This window comes from Rattus norvegicus, chromosome 2, assembly GCF_021556685.1.
Source record: "Rattus norvegicus strain SHRSP/BbbUtx chromosome 2, alternate assembly SHRSP_T2T, whole genome shotgun sequence".
Lineage (NCBI taxonomy): Eukaryota > Metazoa > Chordata > Mammalia > Rodentia > Muridae > Rattus > Rattus norvegicus.
In genome coordinates, this window is record NC_141535.1 from 211,914,502 (window position 1) to 211,926,655 (window position 12,154).

Here is a 12,154-nt window from a genome sequence, read left to right on the forward strand (position 1 = left end):
ATGTGAGAACTGGGGTTGTCAGTTCTGATTAATACTTCTCAGTTGGATATCTTTTGACCACATGAAGTTTGACTTAGTTTCTTTTACTGAGACCTAATTCATATCCCACACAGTTCACCTGATTCAAGTCAACATTCAATGATAATATAGTCACAGAACTGTCCAAGTACTACCATTAATTGAATATTTGTAGCACACCCCAAAGAAATTCCATACTCCTTACCCAGTCTTCCCCTAAATTCCCCCAAATCTCCTAGTCTTTTTTTTTTTTTCTTTTTTTCGGAGCTGGGGACTGAACCCAGGGCCTTGCGCTTGCTAGGCAAGTGCTCTACCACTGAGCTAAATCCCAACCCCAAATCTCCTAGTCTTAAACAATCACTAGTCTACTTTATGTCTCTAAATTTTATAATGAATATTTTATATAAGTGGAATAATGTAATATGGATGGATTTTGTTTTGTTTATTTGTTTTTTAGTTAGACAGGCTCTCACATGGAGCCTTGGCCAGTTTAGGCCTTGAACTCATAGAGATCCACCTACCTCTGCCCCTGGAGTGCTGGGATTAAAGTCGTGTGTCACCATGCCCTGCCAAAACCTGCTTTTTTGACTGGCTTCTTTCACTTAACGTAATGTTTTCAATCTGTGTTTCAGCATGCGCTCTTGCTTTGCAATGGTGGCATGAGTTTGTGCCTCACTAATTTATCCTCATGCAACTGGGGTCACGGGCAGTACAGACATTCATATACAAGTTTTTATGTCAATAGGCATTTTTATTCATCTCCTGTATATACCCAAAAGTAGAGTCACTGAATTATACGATCACTTGTTGAATATTTTAAGGGGCTATCTTGCTTATTTCCACACTGCACCCCAAGAGTTGTGCATCAGGGTTCCAATGTCTTCACGGACTCACTGGCATTCTAAAATCTTCCTCTGATTTTAATCTCCGAGTGTGAATGGTATTTGTACCTCATTGTTTGATTTTCTTGGTGGCTTGAACCGCTGGTCTTGATGGCCAAACCCACCATCTTTCAGTGTCTCCCTCATTCTTTGTTCTTCATGTTACTCACTATACACAAAGGAGAAAAGAGTTCTTTTCTGGGCCACGAATGTACCAGCTCCCTGAACACTCCGGGGAGGGGGGATTTGGGTGTGTTTGGTATGTTTGGGGACTTACCACCACTAAATTCTTGTCAGTTGCTCTTTTTAAAAGTCTCTGATGGTTTTAAGATTCTGAGTGCTTTCTTGTCTTCTATAGAACCAAAAGTCTGCTCCCACCGTCATGCCAGGCAGGTTCCGATTACCTGTAAATCTGGTTCCCGGAGACCCAACACCCTCTCCTGGCTTCCTTGGCTACCTGCATACACAGAGTGTGCACTCCCACACAGACACACATCCAGATATGCATAACTAAAACAAAACAAAACATTTCCACATCACTATTCACAAAAGAGACTTTCAATAAGTGAATAGCGTAAGTAAAAAACGTGAAGGAAGGGCTAGAGAGATGGATCAGCACGTAAGAACATTTCCTGTTCTTGAAAAAAGACTCGTGTTCAATTCCAAGTATCCATGCTGGATAAACTGCAACAGCCTGCAGCTCCAGTCGCAGGGTGTCTGAAGCTTCTGGGCCCTGCTCTGACACTAACATACCCATACTCAAGCATGTAATTAAAAAGAGAGTCCTAAATAAATAACGAGACAATATCCTAAATATCAAACAGTATGAGACATGATAATGAAATGTAATGCATAGAATGTATATACTGTATTTGTACCATAGTTTGAACAAAACAGTAGAAAAAACCATCTGGTGACAATCAGAAAAAAATTGAGTATGCAAAGGTGTTAGATGACACTAAAGAGTTGTTGCTAATTGTGGCAGCCATGATTAGAGCATTGACTTATAGGCAAACACAGCCATGCTGGCAGAGCATCTACTGAAGTAACAATAAAACAACGGTGGAATTTGCTTCAAAATGTATCAGCACAGAGAAAGAGATAGATGGAGATAGATAGATAGATGATGATGATGATGATGATGATGATGATGATGATGGATAGATAGATAGATAGATAGTGTGTGTATGGCTGGCAAAATCTAGACAGGATGCAGCAGCTCCCTCTCTATCTTCTACTTTCATGTTCATTTAGAATGTTTAATAATAATAATAATAATAATAATAATAATAATAATAATGACTGTGGAGGCAATGCTAAAGATCTGAATATGGACTGAAAAATTAGAAAACAGGCAAATCTTGGACTGTAGAATATATTTTATTCTATCTAGTTGGATAATTTTAGATATGTTTTTTTCAAGTAGCCAATTTACATACAGAACTCTGACTTAAAATCTACAGTATAAACTGATGTTTTTATATGAGTTCGGGTCTCTATTTCTTTTAGTATGAATCTTTCTGACTGGCGTTTGGGTTGCTTTATGTAAGCTATAGACAAATGTCTCCTTTATAATTTAACTTGAGCTTCTTCAAAGAGAGGGTCCTAGACATCATAGGACAATTTATCTTTCTGTATTTTTTCATTCAGCACCACCAATTATATATCAACATTGGTCGTAAAGGCGTCTAGGAATTTAGTGCTCTCACGCCTTAGTTTGCTTTTCAACATAACTCCCTTTACACACTTGCATTTAATTAAGTCATATAATGTTTAAATAAATCACACTGTCATAACTACAAGGGCTATGTCACCATCAGACCCAAGGACAAGTGCCACTGACTATGGAGAAGCATATGGCTTACCTGCTGTGAGCAGAAGCACATGGTACTGCCCAGGAACTGAGAGGCACTGGTGGACACACTGTTACAAGAATAAAGGGCCGTCCTTCAAAATTCACATGTTGGAGCTTGACTGCCAAAGCCGTGGTGTTAACAGCGGGCATCCTTATGAGCAACGAACTCATGGATTGGTTCACACTGTAAAAGGAGGGAGGGCGGGGGGGAGAGAGAGAATCTATTTCCATTTGATTTTCTCCAATTTGAGGACTTGGAGCAAGACACCATCTAGGTATGATGCAGAGAAAGAGCCTATACCACACACCTAATCTTCTGCTACTTGATCTTGGACTTCTAGTCTGTAAGGCTCTATAAAGTGAGCCTACATTATTTGTAAATAATTCCAGGTCTAAAGTATCTGCTGTGGCAGCATTGTCCTGGTTTCATTCTGGTTGCTGTAATAAAGCACCGACCAAAAGCAATTTCGTAGAAAGCAAGAGTTTATTTGGCTTATTCTTCCAGGTCATAGACCACCATTGAGGGAAGTCAAGACAGGAACTCAGGCAGAAACCATACAGCGATGCTATTACTGGCTTGCTTGCACGCTTGTGGTTAGCAAGCTTAGTCCAGGATTACCTTCTTGGGTGTGGTGCTGACCATAGTGGACTGGGCCCTGGTAAATACGTTAACCATCAATAGCACTCCTCACAGACGTGCTCACAGGCCAATCCGATCTGGGAAGTCCTTCAACTGAGACCCTAGGCCGTGTCAGGTTGACATTTAAAACTAACTAGGACAAGCATGAACCAAGGCAGAAATCATGGTGGATATATTTGACTATGAAAATGGCAATCTAAATAGCTTGTTGCTTGTGGCAGCCTAAGTCATTTGGCTGAATTGTCTTCTGTCGGGTTCCTCCAGCAATGAGTACCTGTCGAACAAGCATGCTGAGTCTGAAGAAGACTCGGGCGCAGTGCTCTGACTGCTTCATTCAATCTGCCGAATAGTAGCCATGACTAGGAAATGGGGACTTAGGGGACAAAGCCTCCCACGAGAGAGGGAGGCGAGGGGTTCTCAATCAAGCAGTGCCGGCTGCTGCTCCCCTCTACAGTTATTTGTTCAACTGGTTCCTATGTTTATGCTGAAAATCATGGCCAGCAACTCAGCCTCGCGGCTTCTGGCCTCTCAGCATGCTCCCCCGGGGTGAGGCTGGGAGTGGCTGAGTGTTTGCTTTCCTCTGCCAGGTGGTTTGGCAGCCATGTTCTCTTAGAACACAGCGTGTTCCTGTGGGAAAGCATGAGTGAGTCACTGTGGCTCGGATATGGCGTGAACCTTGGAGGGGCCTTTGTGAGCACTTCTACAACCTCCCCACTTCTCAGATGGGGAGAGAAGTGTAAGTAAGAGGCCATGCGTGGCTTTTCGACAACTCCGCTATCACACTGACCACCATATTCAGCAGATACAGGCACGCTATTGTGTACCGATTCCAAACGTCTGCCTCAATTCTCCGAAGCTTAGAGAGACATCCTGGGATCCCTGGGTGACAATTTCCAAGAACAAAAGTGATCGTTAAAGCTAACAAGGCGATTATAACAGAGAACTTGCTACTGAATGAGAATGGATCTTTGATGACCATGTAGCCTGAAGTTCAGGGCAGGCTGGTGATGGAACTGCCTGGGGCGTGAGCTAAACCAAGCAAATGAATGTGAGGGACTGAGAAACTGGTACAAGGAAATACATGTTATCTAGGCTAATGACCATAGTAACCAAGCTGGCTTGGTTAATTTTATTTCACATGTCTCCTCCTCCTGTACCCAGTACTTGATGGGGTCTAGATAGGATGTTTAATAAAAGTTATGAAACTTAGCATTGGGTTAACATGACACTTGTTCCACGGGGAGATTAGAGGTCTCAGGAAGATGGCTGGTGAAAGTGTGTAAAAATGGTCTTTGAAGTTGGCCTTGAGAAGGGGACTGGATCCTGAGGGTGATTTGTGGGAGTGAGGGAAGAGTGTGTTCTCACCGAGGAGGGGCAGGCATGTTACAGATGCAGAAGGGAGTGACTGACCTTGGTCCAGGCACATCCAGCTGGCCACAGTGTAGCACTGAAGTAAGGGTATGAATGGACGGGCTTGCGGCCAAAGGCTGGGAACTCTCTGTCCCTTCATTCTTTAGGTGTCAAAGACATTCTCAGTTTTGAGGAGGGAAAGGCACACATGAACCATCCTCAGCTACTAGACGGCCTTGATTCTCAAAGATTTTCCCCACATCGTCCAAACACAGTGGTCTGGTCAGGACAAAAGTGACTTTCTTGAGAAATACTTTCTGCTCTTGGAAGTATCCTCTTCATGGTCCTGGTGACCCAGGCTCAGCTGGCTCAGGAAGTGCAGAGGCAAGCAGATTAGACACGCTGGAAGGTGTTTGCTGAACATTCTTCATTTTCCAGAAGGGTTCAGGCACAGTTCATGTTCGGGACTGGAGTTTGAGCCAACACTGATGTGTATCAGTACCCACTTGCCCCAAGACCTTAAGCTGTATTTTTTCTTACGTCTACAGGGAAAGCAACCACAACTGCTCTCTGAGTACTTCCTCCTAGCCTCTCTACTTTCACTAATCCTTTCAGATTTAATTAAAGGTTTAAGAGGCAGCCTTAGAACTTTATGGTTACCTGATGATTTTGTCCAGCCAATAAATCTCTAAATTTTTTTTTGCATTTATTTATTTAGTGTCGGGGAACAGGTATGCACATGTCGTAGTGTCTGGCTGGAAATCAGAGGACAATTTAAGGGAGTTGGTTCTTCCTTCTTACCATGTAGATTACAGGGATTGAACTCAGGTCAACTCAGGTTGGTGGAAAGTGTTTGTAGCCATTGAGTCGCAGTGCTGATCCCAATAACTGTTTCTATTGGTAACTGGGGTCATCTAATTTGTGTCTAGTCACAATCACTCTTGACCTGGTCACAGTAATTAGATTAAAGGACAGGCACTCCGCACCAATAAAGTACTTACCCAAGACTTGTGCCTTGATGCTGGAAGAAAGGGTACTTGGTTCTGGAGTTGTCAGATTGTGGTTCCCATGACAACTGTGCAGTGGTCCCCACCTCTCTGAGTCCTGCTTCTTTTACTCCCTGATAGGTGGTGCTCTGTTTGGCTCAAAAATGCTAAATGTCCTGCCTATGAATCTCTTTTTCAGGGTGGTCTCCCAGGAAACCCAGCAGAAGGGTGGGGAAGATGGAAATAGGGGTAGATGGTTGATGGTTGACTTGTTGGAAAAATTCCCTTTCATCTATAATATAATTAAGACATAAACAGGTAAGTATTCAGGAAGCATCCAGAATCCATTTAACGTGTTTACTAAAGGAAATTGTAAATCAACAGCCTTTCTCCACTATCAAGAAGATTTTAGGATGGGCTCAAAGCAGTTTTGCCCTATGGTCATGGAGTGTCTCTCACAGACGTTTCTCTACCTCCAACTTTATCAAGAATGTTCTGCATACCCAAGGGCTGCTCTGATGGGAAGATTTCAGAGAAGTCTGAGGTTTGTGTTGGTTGAGATTCAGTTCCTTTTGGATGAGTGCGTAATGATGGATGCCTCTGAACCAGCAGGTAAGGTGTGGCCTGTATTGGCCAGTCTGCTAACTCCAGTCACTTTCACTGCCCAGTCACTGACAGGATTGCTGTTCTTAAAGTCTATGGCCAGCAAAACTACAGCAGCCACTTCTAAAGCCATGACAACTTGATCTATCTTTGGGGCAGGCAAAGGTCTTCTAAGAACAGGTATGTGGCCCCAGGGCCAGGGATGCCTTACTCTCAACCACAGATAGAGAGAGCAACTTCCTGTACTCTACTGGCCAAGCTATGTGCCTGGAGTCACTGGGACCACTTGGAATGTACACATTTCTCCAGTCTTCACAAAGGTGCCCACAGAAGGCTCGGCCTGCCAAGAGGACCTACCCCCTCCATATAATCCTTCTCTTCTTTAAAAAGGAAAGAAGCTTAGGGCCCAGTATGGGCTTGCCAGGAACAGGGCATACCTGTCATCTGCAGGTGTGTTCATGGTTCATGGAGCATGGAAACTTAATCTGTCTTCACATTGGCTAGGAATGTGTTTGCCTGTTATTCTAGCTTATAGCCAGACAAGAAAGATTAGTTCTGGGCATGTCGAGTTTACTGAAAAGATCAGAGTGAAACCATGGGAGGCTAAATGGAGCATTTCCTTTCCTCCACTGTATGCCTGTGTTAAAATGGAGATTTGGGGCACCATCTTGAAAACTGTCCTGTGATAACTCGACCTTCTTGTTAATAATAGGCACATGTTAATAAAAACAGGGGTTAGCCAAAAGTCATGCTTCAATCCTGTTTTCATGACCAGGGCCTCTTGGCCACAGCAATAGGACAGAAGAATCTAGGTAAGGTGCAGCATCAGGCCACGTCTGTCAAGTTGCAGCCCCTGCTAAGGAACCTGGAGTTAGTGAGAGAGTTACCATATTTGTGTCCAAAACTCTCAGTCTGAGGGTAACAGAAAGAACTTTTTTTGGAGATTTGAGAGTCAATGGGACAAGAGCTTGGCTTTGAGTTGTTCTCTGCCCCACTTGATTTTACGATCATGTTTAACCAATGAATATGTAAATCTAGTATAAGAAAGAGAATCCTAGAATTCACTTGCTAGAGTGGCAAGCATAGCAGGTGTCACTGGCGTGGAGCTCTGTGGGTGTCTTAGCCTCTGGTTTTGTCATTGCTTTGATGGAGGAACTCTTTCTATTGGTCGTAGAAAGCAATAAGCCATGAATGAAAGATTTAGCAAGATGGAGTTTGCTGTCTGGATCCAGGAAAAGAGAGAGAGAAAGAGAGGAAGCAGGATTTGGAGACAGAGGTAGTTAAGGATCTAATGGGTAAGTTGATCATTATCTTGCAAGCTCGCCTCTTCTATGAGCTTGTCCTGGGTTAAAAAGTCAGGTCATGTAGTCCTACTCTCTGCTCTGCTAGAGTGTGTTGGGAGGTACGGAATCCCTTGCTTTTGCAGAGCAGAGTGTCTCAGACTTCCAGACATAAACAGCACATCCCTCAGACAGACCCTGCTGAGTCAGGTTCGGGACACAAGACCCCACAGAGATCAGATGACAGTCACCCCTAAAGAAAGTGAAGGCTTCCTGGGCAAACTTATTTTGAATTCTAGAGTTAGTGGGAAGCATCTGGAAAAATAAAGCCGGACGGAAGTAACTGCAGAAGGGACTGCAGCTGCTGCTACCTCTGTGGGTGAGGACCTGGAGAAGTCCTCCTTATAGGAACAGAAAAGACTGTCGGGGTTGGAGAGAAGAAACCAAGGAAGGATAGCTCCAGTATTGGAGCTGCTTGTATTCCAAAATATTTTTCTGTACAAACATCCCTTGACTGTGGGAAGTCCGTCCTATTCCTCTGAAATTATCCACTTGTCTGCCTCCCTCCTAAATTTTTACCTGACCCCCCATTCACCCACCCATTATCTGCCCATCTCTTTTCCCATAATTCACCTGTCAACACATTCTCCTGTCCACCTCTCTATCCACTATCCCACCATGCACCCTCCTATCCATCCACCTATGCCCCCACCTTCACATGCTACTATAGGAAGAGCACATGTGCTAAACTAGGGATGGCCAACCAACTACCTGTCCCGTCTACTCACATGTGGGCAGGATGGAGGGAGTTCTCTCAGGTATAGGAAACAAGTTACAGATATAAGATACCCAAAGAAGCTAGAGTGCCTAAGCTGTTGCCTAAGCTTTGTCAATATGACATCTCGGTGTCTCAGTTTCCTCTTCCGTAAAATGCAGGAAGCACAGAGTTTTCAGTTTACAGGACAGTGATAGTCATTCAAGGAGACGATGGAAATTAAGTACTCAGTTCCATGACTGGCATGTAGTGCGCCTGCCCAGTAGATTTAATCAGCCTTAAAAGTGAAGTGTTTGGAGAACCGGGAGAGAATTCTGCCATCTCAAAGCCAATAGGCATGGAGGGTCTCTTAAGAAGCTAAAAGATGTGTCAGAAACCATGCTAGGTTCTGGGAATTTTCCAATGTCCAGCTTCTGGGCATGAAGGGAGTAAACAGCTGAAGGGAGTTAAAACCTCAGGTTTTCTTCATGTTTGTCTTTATCTTTGCAGAGGGCCAGCAATGGCTCAAACTAACACTGAGCCAAAAGATCCCTGATGAGAAAAGCAACAGGAAAAGGAGTGAGCCAAGGAGGAGCAGAGGGACAAAGTCAACAGAGACCCCGTGTCAGAAATCCTATAGGACTATGACAGGAAGTCTGACCGCTAGGAGAGCAGCTGGGGCTTTGAGTTTTCAAGTCTGGGGAGGTCCTGGAGCTTCTCTATTTAATAGTCCCTCAAGGAAGCAACTTGTAGAGAAAGGTCAGAAGTTGTCTTAAGGACAACAGCCAAGGGTTCCTGCAACCAACGTGGAGACTTCTGCCAGCACACAGGAATGTCTGAAGGAAGCAGGGATCTCAGTCAGGAATCAGTTGTTTGGGTGCGCAGAGGTCAGAGGACAGTGTCCTTGGCGGGAGAGTTGCGAACACCCTTAAATCCATAGGCTTCGGGCCAGCTGGTTTCTGGACATGAGGATCATGATCATGTTGACAGAGGATACTGAAGTTAACAAGAAGGTCCCTCCAATTTAGGGACATGGATGGGGAACATTAACTAAACAGATGAAGGTGACAACTTGGGGGACCTTCACTAGAGGCCTCTAAGGCTCTTTCTGTATTGCTAGAAGGGAGAGATCAAAATACTATCTCAGCACAACAAAACCTTGTGAAGGCAGAGGAGCTGAGAGGTCACAGGATTCTTCCTTCCAGTATAGAAACTCAAAACTGGGGAGTCCAGCTATAGGACAAGTGGAGTGAAGCAGGCTCACCACTGAAGGGTCAACGTTCAGCAGAAACCACCCTTAAGTGAGTAAGTCAAATTGTTACCCGAGTCATTTAGATCAGAGTCTGGGCCCTGCTAATCTAATAAGCTAGGCCTGGCTGCCAGGTCTCAGTGGGACAATTTAAATTAAAGTTGTAGAAAGTAATGATGAAGTGCAGGAAATGGTCACTGTGGCCACATCCAGCAGAGGCACAAAGATGTCCCTTATATCCCCAAGTCCATCCTCCGTGTCCTGACACGGCTTAGTTTAAATAGAAGGTCTGAGACATGCATAACTAAATAGTCCTGGTCAAGGTGAGGTAGGTCTCTCCATCATAACTGTCTATATAGGAGGACTGGAGTTCCTTCTGAGGAATGGTATGACAGGTTGGCAGAACCGTGTAAAATCTCTTTCTGGTAGACAAGCTCTTCTGGCTGACACCATGAAATTCCTGGGAAATTCCAGTTTCTGGAAAATCATAGTTTTGTAGTCTGGTAGCCAATAGAAAGACACAAGTGTCTCTTCAGAATGTCTTCAACTCTGCCAGGGCTATTACAGAATTGATCCAGCTCACTGTATGTCTCACATAGTGCTCACAGAATCCTGCCTCAGCCCCAGATGGGTGCACTTACTCCACGTCCTGTGAAACGCACCACACAAGGTGTCCTGTGAAACGCACCACACAAGGCATCCTGTGAAACATCTCACAGAGGGTGTCCTGTGACACACACCACACAAGGTGTCCTGTGAAACATACCACACAAGGTGTCCTGTGAAACACACCACACAAGGTGTCCTGTGAAACACACCACACAAGGCGTCCTGTGACACACCTCACACAGGGCGTCCTGTGAAACACCTCACACAGGGCGTCCTGTGAAACACCTCACACAAGGTGTCCTGTGAAACACCTCACACAGGGCGTCCTGTGACACACACCACACAAGGTGTCCTGTGACACACACCATACAAGGTGTCCTGTGAAACGCACCACACAAGGTGTCCTGTGAAACACACCACACAAGGCGTCCACTATTGCTAAGGAGCTTATTTGGGCTTAGCCATGGCTCTCACTTCCTGCTGCCACTAAGTTCCTTCAGTGTCTCCCTCTGCCTTCCTCGTCATTCCACAGGTGCTCTTTGTTTCGCCTCACCATGACCTGTGTGAAACTTACCTCCCCCACCCCGCAGTGTCCACTAAGAAGCTGCTCCAACCTTTCTTCCCACTTTCTGAAGGTCCATGAAATGGTCAGAGCTAAGGACACCTGAGACAGTTCAGTCAGGACAGACTCCTTCACACTCTGAAGCACTTCTTGTTCTGACTTTGTCAGCCACTCAACCATGTCGCTTGACGCCTTTCTTCTTCTCTCTCTTACCTCCCTGACCCCAACTTCCAGTCTTCTCTGCTTGCCTTCACCCCAAGTTTGAATTCCAATTCAAAGAAGTTTAGTTTGCTGCTTCAGTTTAAGGAAGCTTAATAGCTTTTGGAAGGCACCATCTTCAGCCAAAGTTAGGGTTTTATCTCCTAACCTTGGATGTTAATCAAGGTCTCTCCCTCTGCAGGTAGGCCCTAGTGAGAGAAATGTGAAGCTGTTTCACTCTCTTGAAGTTTTCTGGAGGTAGACTGTAAAAGAGGAAGGGTGGAGCTTTTTATTGGGAAGACAGGATAGTTCTAGAAGCAGAGGAGGAAGGATCTCCAACAAAGGAATAAACTGTGATATATATATTTCAGCCATAAAGAACAAAGTTGTGTCATCTTCAGGAAAATGGATATGACTAGAGCTAATCATGTTAAGCAAATTAAGCCATTCTCAGGAAGACAAATACCACATTTTCTTTCATTTGCGGTTCCTGGATTTTATATGGTCACATAAAATCCTGAATATACATATTAAATGAAAGTAAATTGTCTAAGGGAACAAGGAATAAAGAGGAGGGGGAAGCTGTGAGGAGGGAAGAGGGACTTGGTGGGCAAGGAGGGATGCACTCAGCATATATAGCGTTATACCAAAATTTAAAGTTACGTTTTAGAAAGACAACAATGTCAAAGGCACATTAGAAGTTTGACTGGCAATAATGCATTGCCAATAAAACTATATGTGCTTTGTAAAAACGATATGATTTAAGTGTTTGCTCAATATCCGTGAATTAATAAATGCCATATATGAGTTGAGGTTGGAGTCACCTTGCACGAGATACTTACCGTGCTGTAGGATTCCTGTGGGGATGATCGCTGTGTCTTAACTCGCACGGGGCTCAGCCTCGCACACAGCGCGCACTCAGTTAAAGGGCAAACTCTTGCTGACATTTTAGAGATAAAGTAGTAGAGATTCCAGTGGGTGAGGAGACTTGGCAAAGCACACAGCAGCAACAGGCAGAGCTGGCTTGGGACTTCCCTGGGTTTCTGGCAGAATAAAGTCATTGAAGCAACAGAAGTGCGCAGAACTTCCTTTCACCCTGCTGGGAGACAGCCAGTCCCGGGCAGAGACTCCACAAAACTTTGGCTTGGTGGCCACGGGCGAGCACACCA

The 12,154-nt window shown here is 44.5% G+C and overlaps 1 long non-coding RNA gene across 1 annotated transcript; it reads right to left on the reverse strand.

The window, feature by feature from the left end:
* Window positions 1-748: 748 nt before the first annotated feature.
* LOC147996518 (uncharacterized) lies at window positions 749-11,882 on the reverse strand. Its single transcript, XR_015672506.1, has 5 exons — window positions 11,828-11,882; window positions 11,001-11,194; window positions 2,765-2,938; window positions 1,177-1,409; window positions 749-1,068 (listed from the first exon to the last, which is right to left on the reverse strand). It is a non-coding gene; the product is annotated as an uncharacterized LOC147996518 (long non-coding RNA).
* Window positions 11,883-12,154: the final 272 nt, after the last annotated feature.